Source organism: Tribolium castaneum, unplaced genomic scaffold (genome assembly GCF_031307605.1).
Source record: "Tribolium castaneum strain GA2 unplaced genomic scaffold, icTriCast1.1 ptg000027l, whole genome shotgun sequence".
Taxonomy (NCBI): domain Eukaryota; kingdom Metazoa; phylum Arthropoda; class Insecta; order Coleoptera; family Tenebrionidae; genus Tribolium; species Tribolium castaneum.
The window spans coordinates 49,830-65,377 of NW_026986636.1; positions in this window are offsets into that span (position 1 = coordinate 49,830).

Genomic DNA, 15,548 nt, shown 5'->3' on the forward strand with positions numbered 1-15,548 from the left:
GTTGGTTAGCCCAAGTTGCATTGCATACTAGAAATTTTTATATAAACAATGTGTACCTGGCTGTGTGTGTATTATGCTGTGTGTGTAATATTATGCATTTTTATGTTTTAATTTAATATCTAGGCCAAAATACTAAGTTTATTTAATTGTTAAATGTGTACGTTTATTTACAGATACGTAATTTACATAAAAATTTGTTTTTTTTTATTATATGCAAACTACAAATAAAATATTTAATATTTTTGAACGTTGTACTTCGTGTAAGTTATGCAATATTGATACAAATTTAGTGTATTGCGGGTCGCAATAATATTAATTTATACTTGAACGTAGTACTTCGTGAAGGTTATGCAACATCAGTACATATTAAGTGTATTGCAGGTTGCATTATTATTAATTTATGTTTTCTCACTTTTTACCTTAATATAAAAATAATGTAATATTTTTGGACGTCGTACTTCGTAAAAGTTATGCAATATTGATGCACATCTGTTGTGCTGCGGGTTGCATTTTATAAATTTAATGTATTTTTATGATTTACTTTAATGTCTAGGCAAAAAAACAATTTTGATTAGTTGCTAAATGTTTACATTTATTTAGAGATACGTAATTTGCAAAAAAATTTGCTGTTTTTTTTATTATATACCACAGAAATAAAATTCTTTAATATTCTTGAACGTCGTACTTCGTGTAGGTTATGCAATATTAATACAAATTTAGTGTATTGCGGGTCGCAATAATATTAATTTATATTTAAACGTAGTACTTCGTGAAGGTTATGCAACATCAGTACATATTCAGTGTATTGCAGGTTGCACTATTATTAATTTATGTCTTCTCACTTTTTGCCTCAATATAAAAAAAATTTAATATTTTTGGACGTCGTACTTCGTAAAGGTTATGCAATATTAATGCACATCTAGTGTGCTGCGGGTTGCATTCTATAAATTTAATATATTTTTATGTTTTACTTTAATATCTAAGCAAAAAAACAATTTTGATTAGTTGCTAAATGTTTACATTTATTTACAGATACGTAATTTGCAAAAAAATTTGCTGGTTTTTTATTATATACCACAGAAATAAAATTCTTTAATATTTTTGAACGTTGTACTTCGTAAAAGTTATGCAATTTTGATACACAATTAATGTATTGTGGGTTGCATTATTATTATTTAATGTTTACGTTTTACTTCATTACTTTGTGAACGTCGTACTTCGTTTGTACTATGAACGCTGCATTTCGTCGCAGTCGGAAGCAACTGCAAATAATCGTCTTACAAGAAAATCGTGATTTTGAGTGCCGTACTTTGCAAACGTCGTACTTCGTCTGTACTATGTACAAAGTCAATTGAACGCTGTTATTCGTCGCAGTCGGCAGCAAGTGCAAATAAACGTCGTACAAGAAAATAATGATTTTGAGTGCCGTACTTCGCAAACGTCGTACTTCGTCTGTACCATGTACAAAGTCAATTGAACGCTAAACTTCGTCGCAGTCGGAAGCAACTGCAAATAAACGTCTTACAAGAAAATCACGATTTTGAGTGCCGTACTTCGCAAACGTCGTACTTCGTCTGTACTATGTACAAAGTCAATTAAACGCTGTACTTCGTCGCAGTCGGCAGCACGTGCAAATAAACGTCGTACAAGAAAATCACAATTTTGAGTGCCGTACTTCGCAAACGTCGTACTTCGTCTGTACTATGTACAAAGTCAATTGAACGCTGTACTCCGTCGCAGTCGGCAGCACATGCAAATAAACGTCGTACAAGAAAATCACGATTTTGAGTGCCGTACTTCGCAAACGTCGTACTTCGTCTGTACTATGTACAAAGTCAAATGAACGCTAAACTTCGTCGCAGTCGACAGCAAGTGCAAATAAACGTCGAACAAGAAAATCATGATTTTGAGTGCCGTACTTCGCAAACGTCGTACTTCGTCTGTACTATGTACAAAGTCAATTGAACGCTGTACTTCGTCGCAATCGGCAGCACGTGCAAATAAACGTCGTACAAGAAAATCACGATCTTGAGTGCCGTACTTCGTAAACGTCGTACTTTGTCTGTACTATGTACAAAATCAAATGAACGCTGCATTTTGTCGCAGTCAGAAACAAAGCAAACGTCGTGCAATGAAACAATAATTTTGAGCGCTGCATTTGTGAGCGCCGTACTTCGTTTGTTACTTTATGGTCACATGAACGTCGTATTTCATCGCACAGAGCACCATACTTAATGCACTTAAATGAACGTTGTACTTCGTACAAGTTAGGCAATATTAATACACATTTGGTGTATTGCGGGTTGCATTATTAATTTACAAAAATAGCTATGATTTTATATACAACTAAAAATAATTCATAATATTTAAACGTCGTACTTCGTAACACTAATACAATATTTAAACAAATGTAGTACTTCTTGAATATAGGCAATTTTCATACACGTTTACTGTGAAACGAGTTGCGTTACAATTAAAGTATACGTAGTACTTCGTGGTTTTAGGCAACTTTAGCGCGCGTTTCGTGTATTGTTGGTTGCATACCTTTAAACAAAATGATTGTGTCATCACTATTTTACCACATGAGCAATCGTGACTTATTATATGCAGTAGTTATTAAGCAGTGAATGGTGCAAGGCGAGCGCTATGTGCTAGGCGAGAGCTATGTGCTAGGCGAGAGCTATGTGCTAAGTCCGTAGAACGAAGTATGTCGTTCGAATAATTTGCTGGCTTTCTTCTACTCTTCCTCTCTCTCTCTCTCTCTCTCTCTCTCTCTCTCTCTCTATCATCTATCTTCTTCCTTTTAATTTTTTTCTTTCTTTTTCTCTCTCTCTCTGTCTTCTTTCTCTTTTCTTTCTCTTTCTTTCCTCTTTCCTCTTTCTTGTATTATTCATCTCTTACTCTATTACTCTTACTCTTTAAGACTAATTGGTTTCTATCACTATCACCAACCACACCATCGTCTTTTTGTTACTTGAGAGAGAGAAATAAGGCTGTACACTACTAAAGTGTATTAAATTGTGGTGAGAAGAGTGAGAGTTTTTAGAGAGGTAAATTTATTTGTAATGATAAAATAGAGTAAGTTCATGTTGGTTAGCCCAAGTTGCATTGCATACTAGAAATTTTTATATAAACAATGTGTACCTGGCTGTGTGTGTATTTTGCTATCCACTCAGCTTTTTAAACGTTGACGGAGTCTCGTCTCACCGACAAGACGAATCTCCAAGCTGAGTATCAACAGATCGCAGCGTAGAAACAGCTCTACCGAATACAACACCTTGCCAGGTACGTATGTAATAATAAAATAGAGTAAGTTCATGTTGGTTATTAGCCCAAGTTGCATTGCATACTAGAAATTTTTATATAAACAATGTGTACCTGGCTGTGTGTATTTTTTGATCTTCTCAGCTTTCTAAACGTTGACGGAGTCTCGTCTCACCGACAAGACGAATCTCCAAGCTGAGTATCAACAGATCGCAGCGTAGAAACAGCTCTACCGAATACAACACCTTACCAGGTACGTATGTAATAATAAAATGGAGTAAGTTCATGTTGGTTATTAGCTCAAGTTGCATTGCATACTAGAAATTTTTATATAAACAATGTGTACCTGGCTGGGTATATTTTTTATCCACTCAGCTTTCTAAACGTTGACGGGGTCTCGTCTCGCCGACAAGACGAATCCCCAAGCTGAGGGCTGAGTCTCAACAGATCGCAGCGTGGAAACTGCTCTACCGAGTACAACACCCTGCCAGGTACGTAAGTCGTCTACAGACAATTCCGAGTTTCGACGTCGAACAACAATGTACCCATAATTGACCGTCTAGAAGCCTGGTCGGACGTGGCAAGGATCGATCCCGCCGCCGATCGGTGGCTTCACACGGCAAATAGGGCTCGTGCGACGTTCGTACGCAAGCGTTAAACGCCTAGTAAAGTCACATTGTTTTGAGCCTGTCGACTCTCGAAACTCCTAAAGGTATCGTTGCCACCTTTGACTAGAAAGGATACGGCCTTAGAGGCGTTCAGGCATAATCCCACGGATGGTAGCTTCGCACCACCGCCCGCTCGAGCGAGTGCGTGAACCAAATGTCCGAACCTGCGGTTCCTCTCGTACTGAGCAGGATTACTATCGCAACGACGAGTCATCAGTAGGGTAAAACTAACCTGTCTCACGACGGTCTAAACCCAGCTCACGTTCCCTATTAGCGGGTGAACCAGGAACGCGGACCTGAGGATCTCGGATGAGTACCGACCTCGGATGAGTACCGACCCAGAATGCTCGCCGACCACCTCGAAAGCATATTAATCTCTATTTATTTATATTTCGTAATTTGTCTTTGATCACATATGCGTTTTTTTTATTATCTGTCTGTTGATAAACCAACTACAAAATATACTTCTCAATCAAGTGTTTGATCAAAATTTATTTTTCTTTGGGTAACCAAGTACGAAGTATGCCATCAACTAAGTGTTTGAATATTTTTTATATTGTTAAAACGAAGTATGCCGTTCATCTAAATGTTAAAACAATGTCTTATGAGCCCCTTTTCGCTCATAAGTGTGGAACACAACCTTGTTCCTCCATTAATTGTAATATAATTTGTGTGTTTGTGTTATATGTGTATATATGTTTTAAAATATAAATATGCAAAACAAAATGCTTTTCTAATATTCCAAATACAAATTTTTGTATCTTTAGGAATTTTGTGCGTGTGTTTATTACTGATTTGACAATGGAATATATACCATTTAAATTTAGATTACGTCGTCGCATTTTCTTCAGAATCAGATGATGATGATGATGATCGTGGTGGAAGAGCCCATCCTAAAAGTGTATTAAAAATATATTGAAAATTTTACATTATATTCCTCTTGTTACTGTGGAAAGGCATAATGTTTACTCCTGACGTGCCTGCTTTTTGTGTCGTAGAAATTCTCTCAAAGAGTTGATTTCTTGATATATTTGGCAGACATACTTTTCGTTTCGGTAATTGATGATTATCGTAGTCAACATCTTCATCTAATAGATCTTGTGTCGATGGTTTATCCGTTGTAGAAATAATAGTTGTTGACGACGGCATCTGAGGTAATTTTCTTTTCCCTTTTATTACGTCAATAGGTATTGCTAAACTCTGATTATTAAAGGATGTTTGAAAATAAAGTCCCGAAGTGCCAGGTTGTTGAGAGTTTGAAATTCTATCTCGTAGTTGAGAAATTGAAAAATTTGGAATATTTGATTTAATCATCGGAAAGTCTTGATTTTCGTAATCGACATCATCGTCTAGTATTTCTTGCTCATCTACTTCAATCTCTTCCTGCACTTGTTCCATCATAGTGGTGGTGTTATTATAATCTTCTTGCTGGTGATGTTGTTGTGAGATTTCAGGTAAATTATATGGTTCAATCGTATTGTTGTTACCACCAGCACTACCACCACTACTACTACTACTACTATTTGCAATATGATTCTCATCGTCGTGTTGTGGAAGAATTTTGGTAAAAACAACATTACTGGTAAATTGTCTATTGTTGCGATAATTAAATTTGCCATGTCTTGTAGTATTATTTATAAAAATCTTGATATTTTCAGCAATTCCAACTCTACTTAATGCCACATATAACTGTCCATGTGAAAAGCATGGTTGATCCAAATAAATTCCAACTTTCTTAAACGTCTGTCCCTGAGCTTTGTTTATTGTCATAGCGAAGGCAAGTTTAACCGGAATCTGTTTGCGGGACATGGTTTTAGGAAGATTTGTTCCTTCTAAAGCATTAGTTTTAACCATAGGCAGAAAGAGTTGATATTTATTATCGTCGTCTGTCGTTGTTATGTTGGTGGCATCAGCAGCAGCAGCATTCTTGTTTTGATTAAGGAGTTCAACTTGTATAAATGTTTCATGAAGACTGATTACTTTAAGTCGGGTACCGTTGCACAATCCAGCTTCGATATCAATATTTCTTAAAAGCATAACAATAGCTCCAACTTTGAGTGTAAGTATGTGGGGAGGTAACGATGAAGTATCGATACTATTTAACAAATCAGTAGGTATATGTAGTTGATCATCTGGAGCAGCATCATATGTATCTATGCTGTAATAGTTTCGTTCTTCTCCAATAAGTCTCTCCAATAAAATGGTATTAATTTCACGATCGGCATTATTTGTAGGGCACAGTATTGCTTTTTGAGAAATATTATCGTCTGGTTGTATGACTGATCCAAAAACATGTTCTATTAGTGCATTTTTGGTGTTGATTAAAAACTGTTGTGGAATTTCAATAAGATTATGAGAAGCATTAAAGCAACTGGTTGGCATTTTAACATATGGAATTCTTCCATCACCAACTTTTAACAAAAATTCGGAATAACCTGGCATACATGTGTCAGTTACAGTTTTTGCTCTCATATTGGTCTTGAGTGAAAATTGTTTAATTGAATTCCAAAACGGCAAATTTTTAATTGTTTCCATACAAATTTCATTAACATGTGCACCTGGTAGAACTGGTAATAACTGACGAAAATCACCACCAAATACAACCACTTTTCCACCCATCGGAACATTATTATTCATCAAATCTCTTAAATATCTATCAACAGCAAGTACAGCATTTTTAGGTGTCATTGGAGCTTCATCCCACACAATAAGAATTGTATTACGAATTTGTTCTGCTTGCAATGTGCCTAATGGAAATCCAGCTTTAGACACTTTTGTAAGTCGTAATGGTAGACGAAATGTACTATGTACTGTTCTTCCTTGTAAGAGAAGTGTGGCTGCAATACCTGTCCAAGCGACTGCCAAATAATTCTTTTTCAATATATCTTTAACAATTCTTAAAATTATATTATACAAATACGTTTTTCCGGTTCCACCTGGTCCATCTATATAAAATAGATGATGTTCTTCCTTGGTTTTCTTCTTGTCATGGTTTACAATAGTCTCTATTATTTTATTATATATTTTAAGTTGATCTAAATTTAATGTGCGAACTAAATTCTCTGCTTCATTTTTTGTCAGTACAGTATTTGAAACATTGGCGGTAGCGGCGACAACACTATTATTGAAATTATTTATCAAATTCATTATATGATGTGAATCAACATCTGGTAAATTAAATGTCTGTAACGAAACGGGTGGATACAATGTCATCCGTGAAAAGTATTGTTTTAAATGATTCAACAATCTAAGTTCTGCAAGGTGAAGTGGATTACCTTCTTTCGAAATATAATCATCCATCATCTCCATTTTAAACATGTCGTAGAGATTACGAATTTCGGAAACATCGTTTATTTCTGTTGTCATAATAACACAAATTAAGGCAAACAGATTACGAATTTGAAATGCACTTTTAGTGGCAATCGCTTCACGCATTGTATCTTCATAGAGTTGTGGATCTTCCAAAAGACGAAGAGCTTTACATACTGACTGATAATTTGGATAAACTATTCCGTTTAGAGTTCGTAAATCTTCAAAGCTGGTAACACCTCGTTTAAGATTTAACAATAAACGAAGATAATAACGTTCGCCTTCAGTCATGGATACTTCTGCCAATGTCCCAATCATTTTACTGATTTTCTTTCTCGGTTTCCACAAACTATTTTTATTATCCCAAGTGAAATATTCAGGAATTTCTGAATATTTGTACTGTCTTGCTTCGGGCATAGTAGAATTTAATGTAAACCATGACATAAGTTTGGTAGGTCGTTTCGCAACATTTTGAATTTGTTCGATATCGTTGTTTTCATCAAAAGTTATATATTGTTCATTTGGCAAATGAACAGGAAGAACTAAAACTGCATGAGACCGACTACTTAATGGAAATTCAAATAGTCGCCAGATGGATTCAGGTGCACTCACGTATCTATAAGATTCGTATTGGTCCACCTCGTTCCAATTGAGGACGCCTTGTTCACGTAGTTCCTGAGTGGCTAAAGAAACATGATCGTTTCCTTTAGTTATGTATTTGTGTAAATATTTAATATTAATAATTGTACCACAAATTTCCACATTTAAATGACAGTCGTATTTAGCAGCCAACACTTTATTGTGTGGGACGATTCTTCGATTATCAATTACAGCACTATCGTTGAATTCAATAATTGTTCCATCGTTGGGTCTTTTGTATTCAGGTTGACGAATGCGGTTGTTTCCCAGCAACACTGTACTTTCTCGAAATGCCTTTGGATAACCTTTGCTGCAACGTCCATCAATAATGCATGCTGCGTTTGCGTGCTCGACACCACCACACGGTCTATGGATGAAATGCCTTTTAATCAACTCATACATTTGTGGTTCTTGTTGAGGATTAGGAATTCTAGCTGAAACAGCCGAATCCACATCTTGTTCAGTTAGCAACTTGTCTTCAGGTCGTAGAGTCAAAAGTATATGTGCATGTGGTAAACCTCGTTTTTGAAATTCTATTACATACATATAATTTAGAGGTACACCAAAATATTGTTTGTTTGTAATATCATCAATCAGTTCTGCTAATTTACTTGCAAAGACACGACATACTAAATCAGGACGATGCTGCCATTGTTGTTTTCCATCAAGATTTGTTGTAATTTCAGTCCAGTGTGGATTACAGGTGAATGTTATAAATAAGTCTGGCCTTCCATGTCGTGCTACTATAGTCATCGCGTCCAAGTATTTGCGATTTCTATCTCTTGGACCATTTAGAAATCCTTTTGGTAAAATTACTACATTCCCGACTCGAACATTAGCATTTGCTGCTTTTGCTGTTAAATATCTTTGTAATGCTGTATAATCGGACACTCTTAAGCTTAACTGATTTTGTTTAATCCACCACAAATTATTCGCCTCACACTTAACCCACGCGTCAACAATATATTGCTGAAACAATTTTCCACTGTGATGTAAAATCGAAAATGGATTTCTTATTTGAAGACGGTATCTATAAAATTCTCGAAATGAAACACCTTTTCTTTGTCTGTCGCCCATCACCTCGTCGCCGTCTGCATTTTCAAAATCATTGTTTTCATTATCTTCATCTCTCGGTGGTGGTAAGTTACTATGATGATGGCCTGGTCTTTCATATGTATGTTGCAAATTTTTATCGTATCCCGTTTCCCCATGAGGAAACAGTAAGGGATACACCATTGGATCTGATAATCGATTTAAATTTTTGAGTTCATGACGGACACCTTTATCTCTTGAATATAGTATTAGGTCGACATCAAAAGGTGGATCTTCACCATCAAATACAGCTGCTACATCAGATCGACTTGTGGGTATTCCGTGTTGACGTAAATCATCGTTTATATTTAATTTAAAAGCAGCAATTACATTTTGCACTGGATCTTCATCGTTGTTGTTTCCTCCTCCTCTTCTTTGCCATTCTTGTCTCAAATCATTAATCACCTCTTTTATCGTCTTGTATGATCGAACCCACGGATTATATTGACGCAACATATTTTCCAATACAGTAATTGTTTCACGATTGATTCTGTCTCCAACAAAATTTGCTCGGCGTTCAATAGCATCTTCGGCTTCAATAAAATAGTAACTACTTAAAATAGGATCTTCGTTGTTTGGAAAAGGCAACGGTTCGGTATAGTGGTAAATTTGACCACAAATATTGAAGCACCATGGTCCTTGACCAATATTACGATCTTGAGGTATTTTTGCTTTAAACGAAGCCATGGCAAATAAATTGTTGGCAGATCGTATATTTTCTCTATACTGGATGCTTGATGCCTCATCAGACGTAAGAAGGTGATTTAATTCATCAGGACACGGGGCAAGTTGAGGAAGATTTACCTTACCAAAATTGCAACAGGCAAATCTACTTCCTTCTCTATCACATTTGGGTTTTTCCAATGTAAAAAATTTAGCTCCACAGTGAGGACAAATTTGACTTAGTGTTCCGATATTATACTTGGGTACATTTTCGACATTTTGAGTTTGCAATGCAAACTTGTAAGTTCTCTTATGAGGTACGACAGCATGTCGTCTTCTTGGTAAAGTGTTGGTGGCAGCGGCAGCAATGTTCAAATCGGGCAAAGTAGCTTTACTTGTAGTAGTAGTAGTAGCAGCAGCAGCAACAGAAAACGAAGACGTATTTTCCAAATAAGACTGGACACGTGTTTCCACATAAGGATCTTTGAAAACACGTACAATAGGTTGTCGAAGAAACATGGTGGTATCTATAAAAGTTCTGACACGTTCTTCTACATGAGGATCTCTAGTTAAACAAACAACAGGCACATTTTCACCATCCACAGATGAGCTTTGCCGATGCAGGCGGCGGTCGTCATCCGATAAATGAGCATTTCGATTTTGTCTTCGCCAATTTCGCTTTTTTATGTACTGTGAAGCTTGGGAATCTTCCATTTTGAATTAGTCTTTAATAATTATCTGCAACAAATGTTGTTATTAGCAACATGTGTCGCATTTTGTTTTTATTGACCTTAAACAACTGTTTATTTCAAGTGGTATACAATTTAAGTAACAAAACATATTTACATATCCAAATTAACATATAAGCCTTTCCAAAACAATATGTGGATTAATGAATAGTACGGATAAGGATTAATGTAAGGATTTCTCTGGTGCGGTGCTTTTAAGGAAGGTCTTCATTGGGTGGGAAATATCTTGTCACAATAGAGGAGGAGTGGTAGAGTACATGCATGCTCTTACGGTAGCCAAATATGTGTTCTGAAACGGTAAAAATCCTGTTTAGTAATTTATTCGTAAACGTAACTGCCAGCATCAGTACTACGCACACGCACATTTTATTCCACAATTGGATATAGAAAAGGTTAATGTTTGTATTTGGATATAGATAAAGCATTTATTTATAGTTCGAGATATTAGATGATGACGTTCTTATGTTATGAAAAGTGTGCTTTGTTGTAGTATAATTTGTGTCGCATAGGCCCCTCCTCGCCTATGCGTGTGAGACTCAACCAAAACTCTAGTCTCTCCATAGTCTGTAACATATTAACAAATCCCCAAGCTGAGTGCTGAAACTCTATAGATTTCAGCATGGTAACTGCTCCATCAAGTACTGTAAGCAATGTAAAGTCGTCTTACAGACGATAGCGAGTTTCAACATTGAACAATATGTGAGCCCTTCATTAACCGTCGAAAAGTTTGCTCGGACGAGGCAAGAATCGATCGATCTCGTAGCCAATCAGTGACTTTGACGGCAAATAAGTTGGGCTCGTGCGACGTTTCACGTAAACGTTAAACGCCTGAAAAAGTCACATTGTTTAGAGCACATACACTCTCGAAACTCTTATCATATAAGGTCGTCCGAAGACGATTCAGAGTTTCCAACATTGAACAATCATATAAACCCTTAATTCACCGCCGAAAATTTTTCGTTAGACTTGCTCCCAATCAGTAACTTTAGACGGCAAATAAATAGGGTTGTTTTTGGCTTGATTTAGACGGAGTCTCGTTTAGCCGACAAAACGATTCTCCACCAAGCTATGTGCTGAATTGCTCAATAATAGATCGCAGCATGGTAACTGCTCTACCGAGAACTTCAACAACACTTTGTAAGTCGCCTTATAGACGATAACGATTTTCAATATTAAGTACACTTTATTATAATTGACCGTAAAAAAGTTTGATCGGATAAAGCAAGAATCGATCATTTCAGACGGCAAATAAATAGAGTTCATGTGCGACGTTTGACGCGAACGTTAAACGCCTAATAAAGTCACATTGTATTGAGCTTATTGGCTCTTAGAACTCTGAAATAATGCATATCATATAGTCACCCAACGACGATTTAGAGTTCCCAACATTGAACAATATGTGAACCTTTAATTGACCGTTGAGAAACTTGGTTAGACTTGCTCCCAATCAGTGACTTCAGACGGCAAATAAATAGGATTGTTTTGGTGTTTATTTAAACTAAAGAAAAATTAGACGGGGTCTCGTTTAGCCGACAAAACGAATCCCCACCAAGCTACGTATTGAGTTGATCAATAGATCGCAGCATGGTAACTGCTCTACCGAGTACAACAACAACACCTTCGAACATATGTAAGTCGCCTTACAGACGATACCGATCAGTATGTAGCACCCTTTTATAATAGGCCGTCAAGAAGTTTGATCGGATATGGCAAGAAGAATGTTCAAACATTCTCTGTTCACTCTTCGCAAAATTGAATGCGACGTGATTTTATGAAATTCTTTCGAATCCATAAACGTTACGAATATTAAAAATATTCTCGCTTAGATTTTAGAGAGTTGACGCATTTTTTATTATGTTTGTTTTTTTAATTACAAACAATTAGTTCGAAAAAGTTTGATCACATATGGACCGCCAACGTACAGAATACGTTTTGCCGCATCCGCAATCTCGCTGTGAGGGAACTGGGCGAGCCACAAAATCACAAAATATAGCAATCTCGCGTGCAAAGCCCTATTCGCAGTAAGGGTGGAAATGTCCGATAAACGTCGATAAATTGGAAGCAAATGCAGAACTTAACACATTTCGGTTGTTTTGTCGTCGTGATTAATTAAAAATCCGACTAAACCGTTGTACAGTTCAAATCGCTCCACACAACGCTTCAGCACATACCACCCCATACATATACCAGGGTGACACCAATCGAGGCAGCCGCTCGGTATTAGTCGCGCGCGCTATGCCGTCGGACTCCGGCCTAGCTGCATAGGGGACGCTTGCCAATTTGCACCCCTCAATCGATATAAAGTCCAAAGATCAAAGGGAGAAATTATATAAAACATTAATAATTTTAAACAAAAATATTTTTAATATAAAACCTAATCAATTTAAATTAAAAAAAATAATTGTTTAAAAAAAAATAATAATAATTAAACAAATAATTTCGAACGGCATACTTCGTTGTTAGTGAACGGCATACTTCGTCGCATTCAACGCCGTACTTTGTGACAGTTGGACGGTGCACTTTATTTGTCTACGTGTTTGGACATAATGCAAAATCGAGCAAAAGTCATATTTCGAAACAAAAATTATGAACGGCATACTTCGCGCCATTTGAACGGCGTACTTCGTGAGACGGCATACTTCGTGGACGACGTACTTCGTGAGACATTTAAATGCCATACATCGCGGCGGTCAAACTCATTACTTTTAAAGTTTAAATCGAACAAATGTATTTTGAAGCAAAAATTATGAACGGCATACTTCGTCGCATTTGAACGCAGTACTTCGTGGAACGGCATACTTCGGGAACGGCGTACTTCGTGAGACATTTAAATGTTATACATCGTAGCAGTCGATCTGTCGAACTCTACTTCAGCTTCGACTTATTTAGTTTCCAATCAATATTTTTTTTCAAAGTCCGCGAACGCAATACTTCACGGCATTCGAACGCCGTACTTCGTGACTACCTATTGAGTGGCATACTTCGTGCAAGTTATGCAAAAATCATACAGAATTGGTGTATTGAGGGTTGCATTTTCAAAAATTATTTTTCTAATACGGCGTATTTTCCAACTCCTGAGTGGCGTACTTCGTGATAGTTATGCCAAAATAATACACATTTAGCATATTGAGGGTTGGATAATTTAAAAATGTTATTTTTTATAAAAGTGTATTTACACCATTGAACGGTGTACTTCGATACATTGAACGCTGTACTTCGTAGCAGTCGGATGTTACTTTATTTGTATTAAACGCAAAATCGAACAAACGTCGTATTTCAAAGCAAAAATTATGAACAGCATACTTCGCGCCATTTGAACGCAGTATTTTGTGGGACGGCATACTTCGGGGACGGCGTACTTCGTGAGACATTTAAATGTCATACATCGTAGCAGTCGATCTGTCGAACTCTACTTCAGCTTCGACTTTTTTACTTTCCAATCAGTATTTTTGTTCAAAGTCCGCGAGCGCAATACTTCACGGCATTCGAACGCCGTACTTCGTGACTACCTACTGAGTGGCATACTTCGTGCAAGTTATGCAAAAATCATACAGAATTGGTGTATTGAGGGTTGCATTTTCAAAAATTATTTTTTTAATACGGCGTATTTTCCAACACCTGTGTGGCGTACTTCGTGATAGTTATGCCAAAATAATACACATTTAGCATATTGAGGATTGCATAATTTAAAAATATTGTTTTTTATAAAAGTGTATTTACACCATTGAACGGTAGACTTCGATACATTGAACGCTGTACTTCGTAGCAGTCGGATGTTGCAATATTTGTATTTAACGCAAAATCGAACAAACATCGTATTTCAAAGCAAAAATTATGAACAGCATACTTTGCGCCATTTGAACGCAGTATTTTGTGGGACGGCATACTTCGGGGACGGCGTACTTCGTGAGACATTTAAATGTCATACATCGTAGCAGTCGATCTGTCGAACTCTACTTCAGCTTCGACTTTTTTACTTTCCAATCAATATTTTTTTTCAAAGTCCGCGAACGCAATACTTCATGGCATTCGAACGCCGTACTTCGTGACTACCTATTGAGTGGCATACTTCGTGCAAGTTATGCAAAAATCATACAGAATTGGTGTATTGAGGGTTGCATTTTCAAAAATTATTTTTTTAATACGGCGTATTTTCCAACTCCTGAGTGGCGTACTTCGTGATAGTTATGCCAAAATAATACACATTTAGCATATTGAGGATTGCATAATTTAAAAATGTTATTTTTTATAAAAGTGTATTTACACCATTGAACGGTGTACTTCGATACATTGAACGCTGTACTTCGTAGCAATCGGATGTTACTTTATTTGTATTAAACGCAAAATCGAACAAACGTCGTATTTCAAAGCAAAAATTATGAACAGCATACTTCGCGCCATTTGAACGCAGTATTTTGTGGGACGGCATACTTCGGGGACGGCGTACTTCGTGAGACATTTAAATGTCATACATCGTAGCAGTCGATCTGTCGAACTCTACTTCAGCTTCGACTTTTTTACTTTCCAATCAATATTTTTTTTCAAAGTCCGCGAACGCAATACTTCATGGCATTCGAACGCCGTACTTCGTGACTACCTATTGAGTGGCATACTTCGTGCAAGTTATGCAAAAATCATACAGAATTGGTGTATTGAGGGTTGCATTTTCTAAAATTATTTTTTTAATACGGCGTATTTTAAACTCCTGAGTGGCGTACTTCGTGATAGTTATGCCAAAATAATACACATTTAGCAAATTGAGGATTGCATAATTTAAAAATATTATTTTTTATAAAAGTGTATTTACACCATTGAACGGTGGACTTCGATACATTGAACGCTGTACTTCGTAGCAGTCGGATGTTACTTTATTTGTACTAAACGCAAAATCGGACAAACGTATTTCAAAGCAAAAATCATGAACAGCATACTTCGCGCCATTTGAACGCAGTATTTTGTGGGACGGCATATTTCGGAAACGGCGTACTTCGTGAGACATTTAAATGTCATACATCGTAGCAGTCGATCTGTCGAATTCTACTTCATCTTCGACTTATTTAGTTTCCAATCAATATTTTTTTTCAAAGTCCGCGAACGCAATACTTCATGGCATTCGAACGCTGTACTTCGTGACTACCTATTGAGTGGCATACTTCGTGCAAGT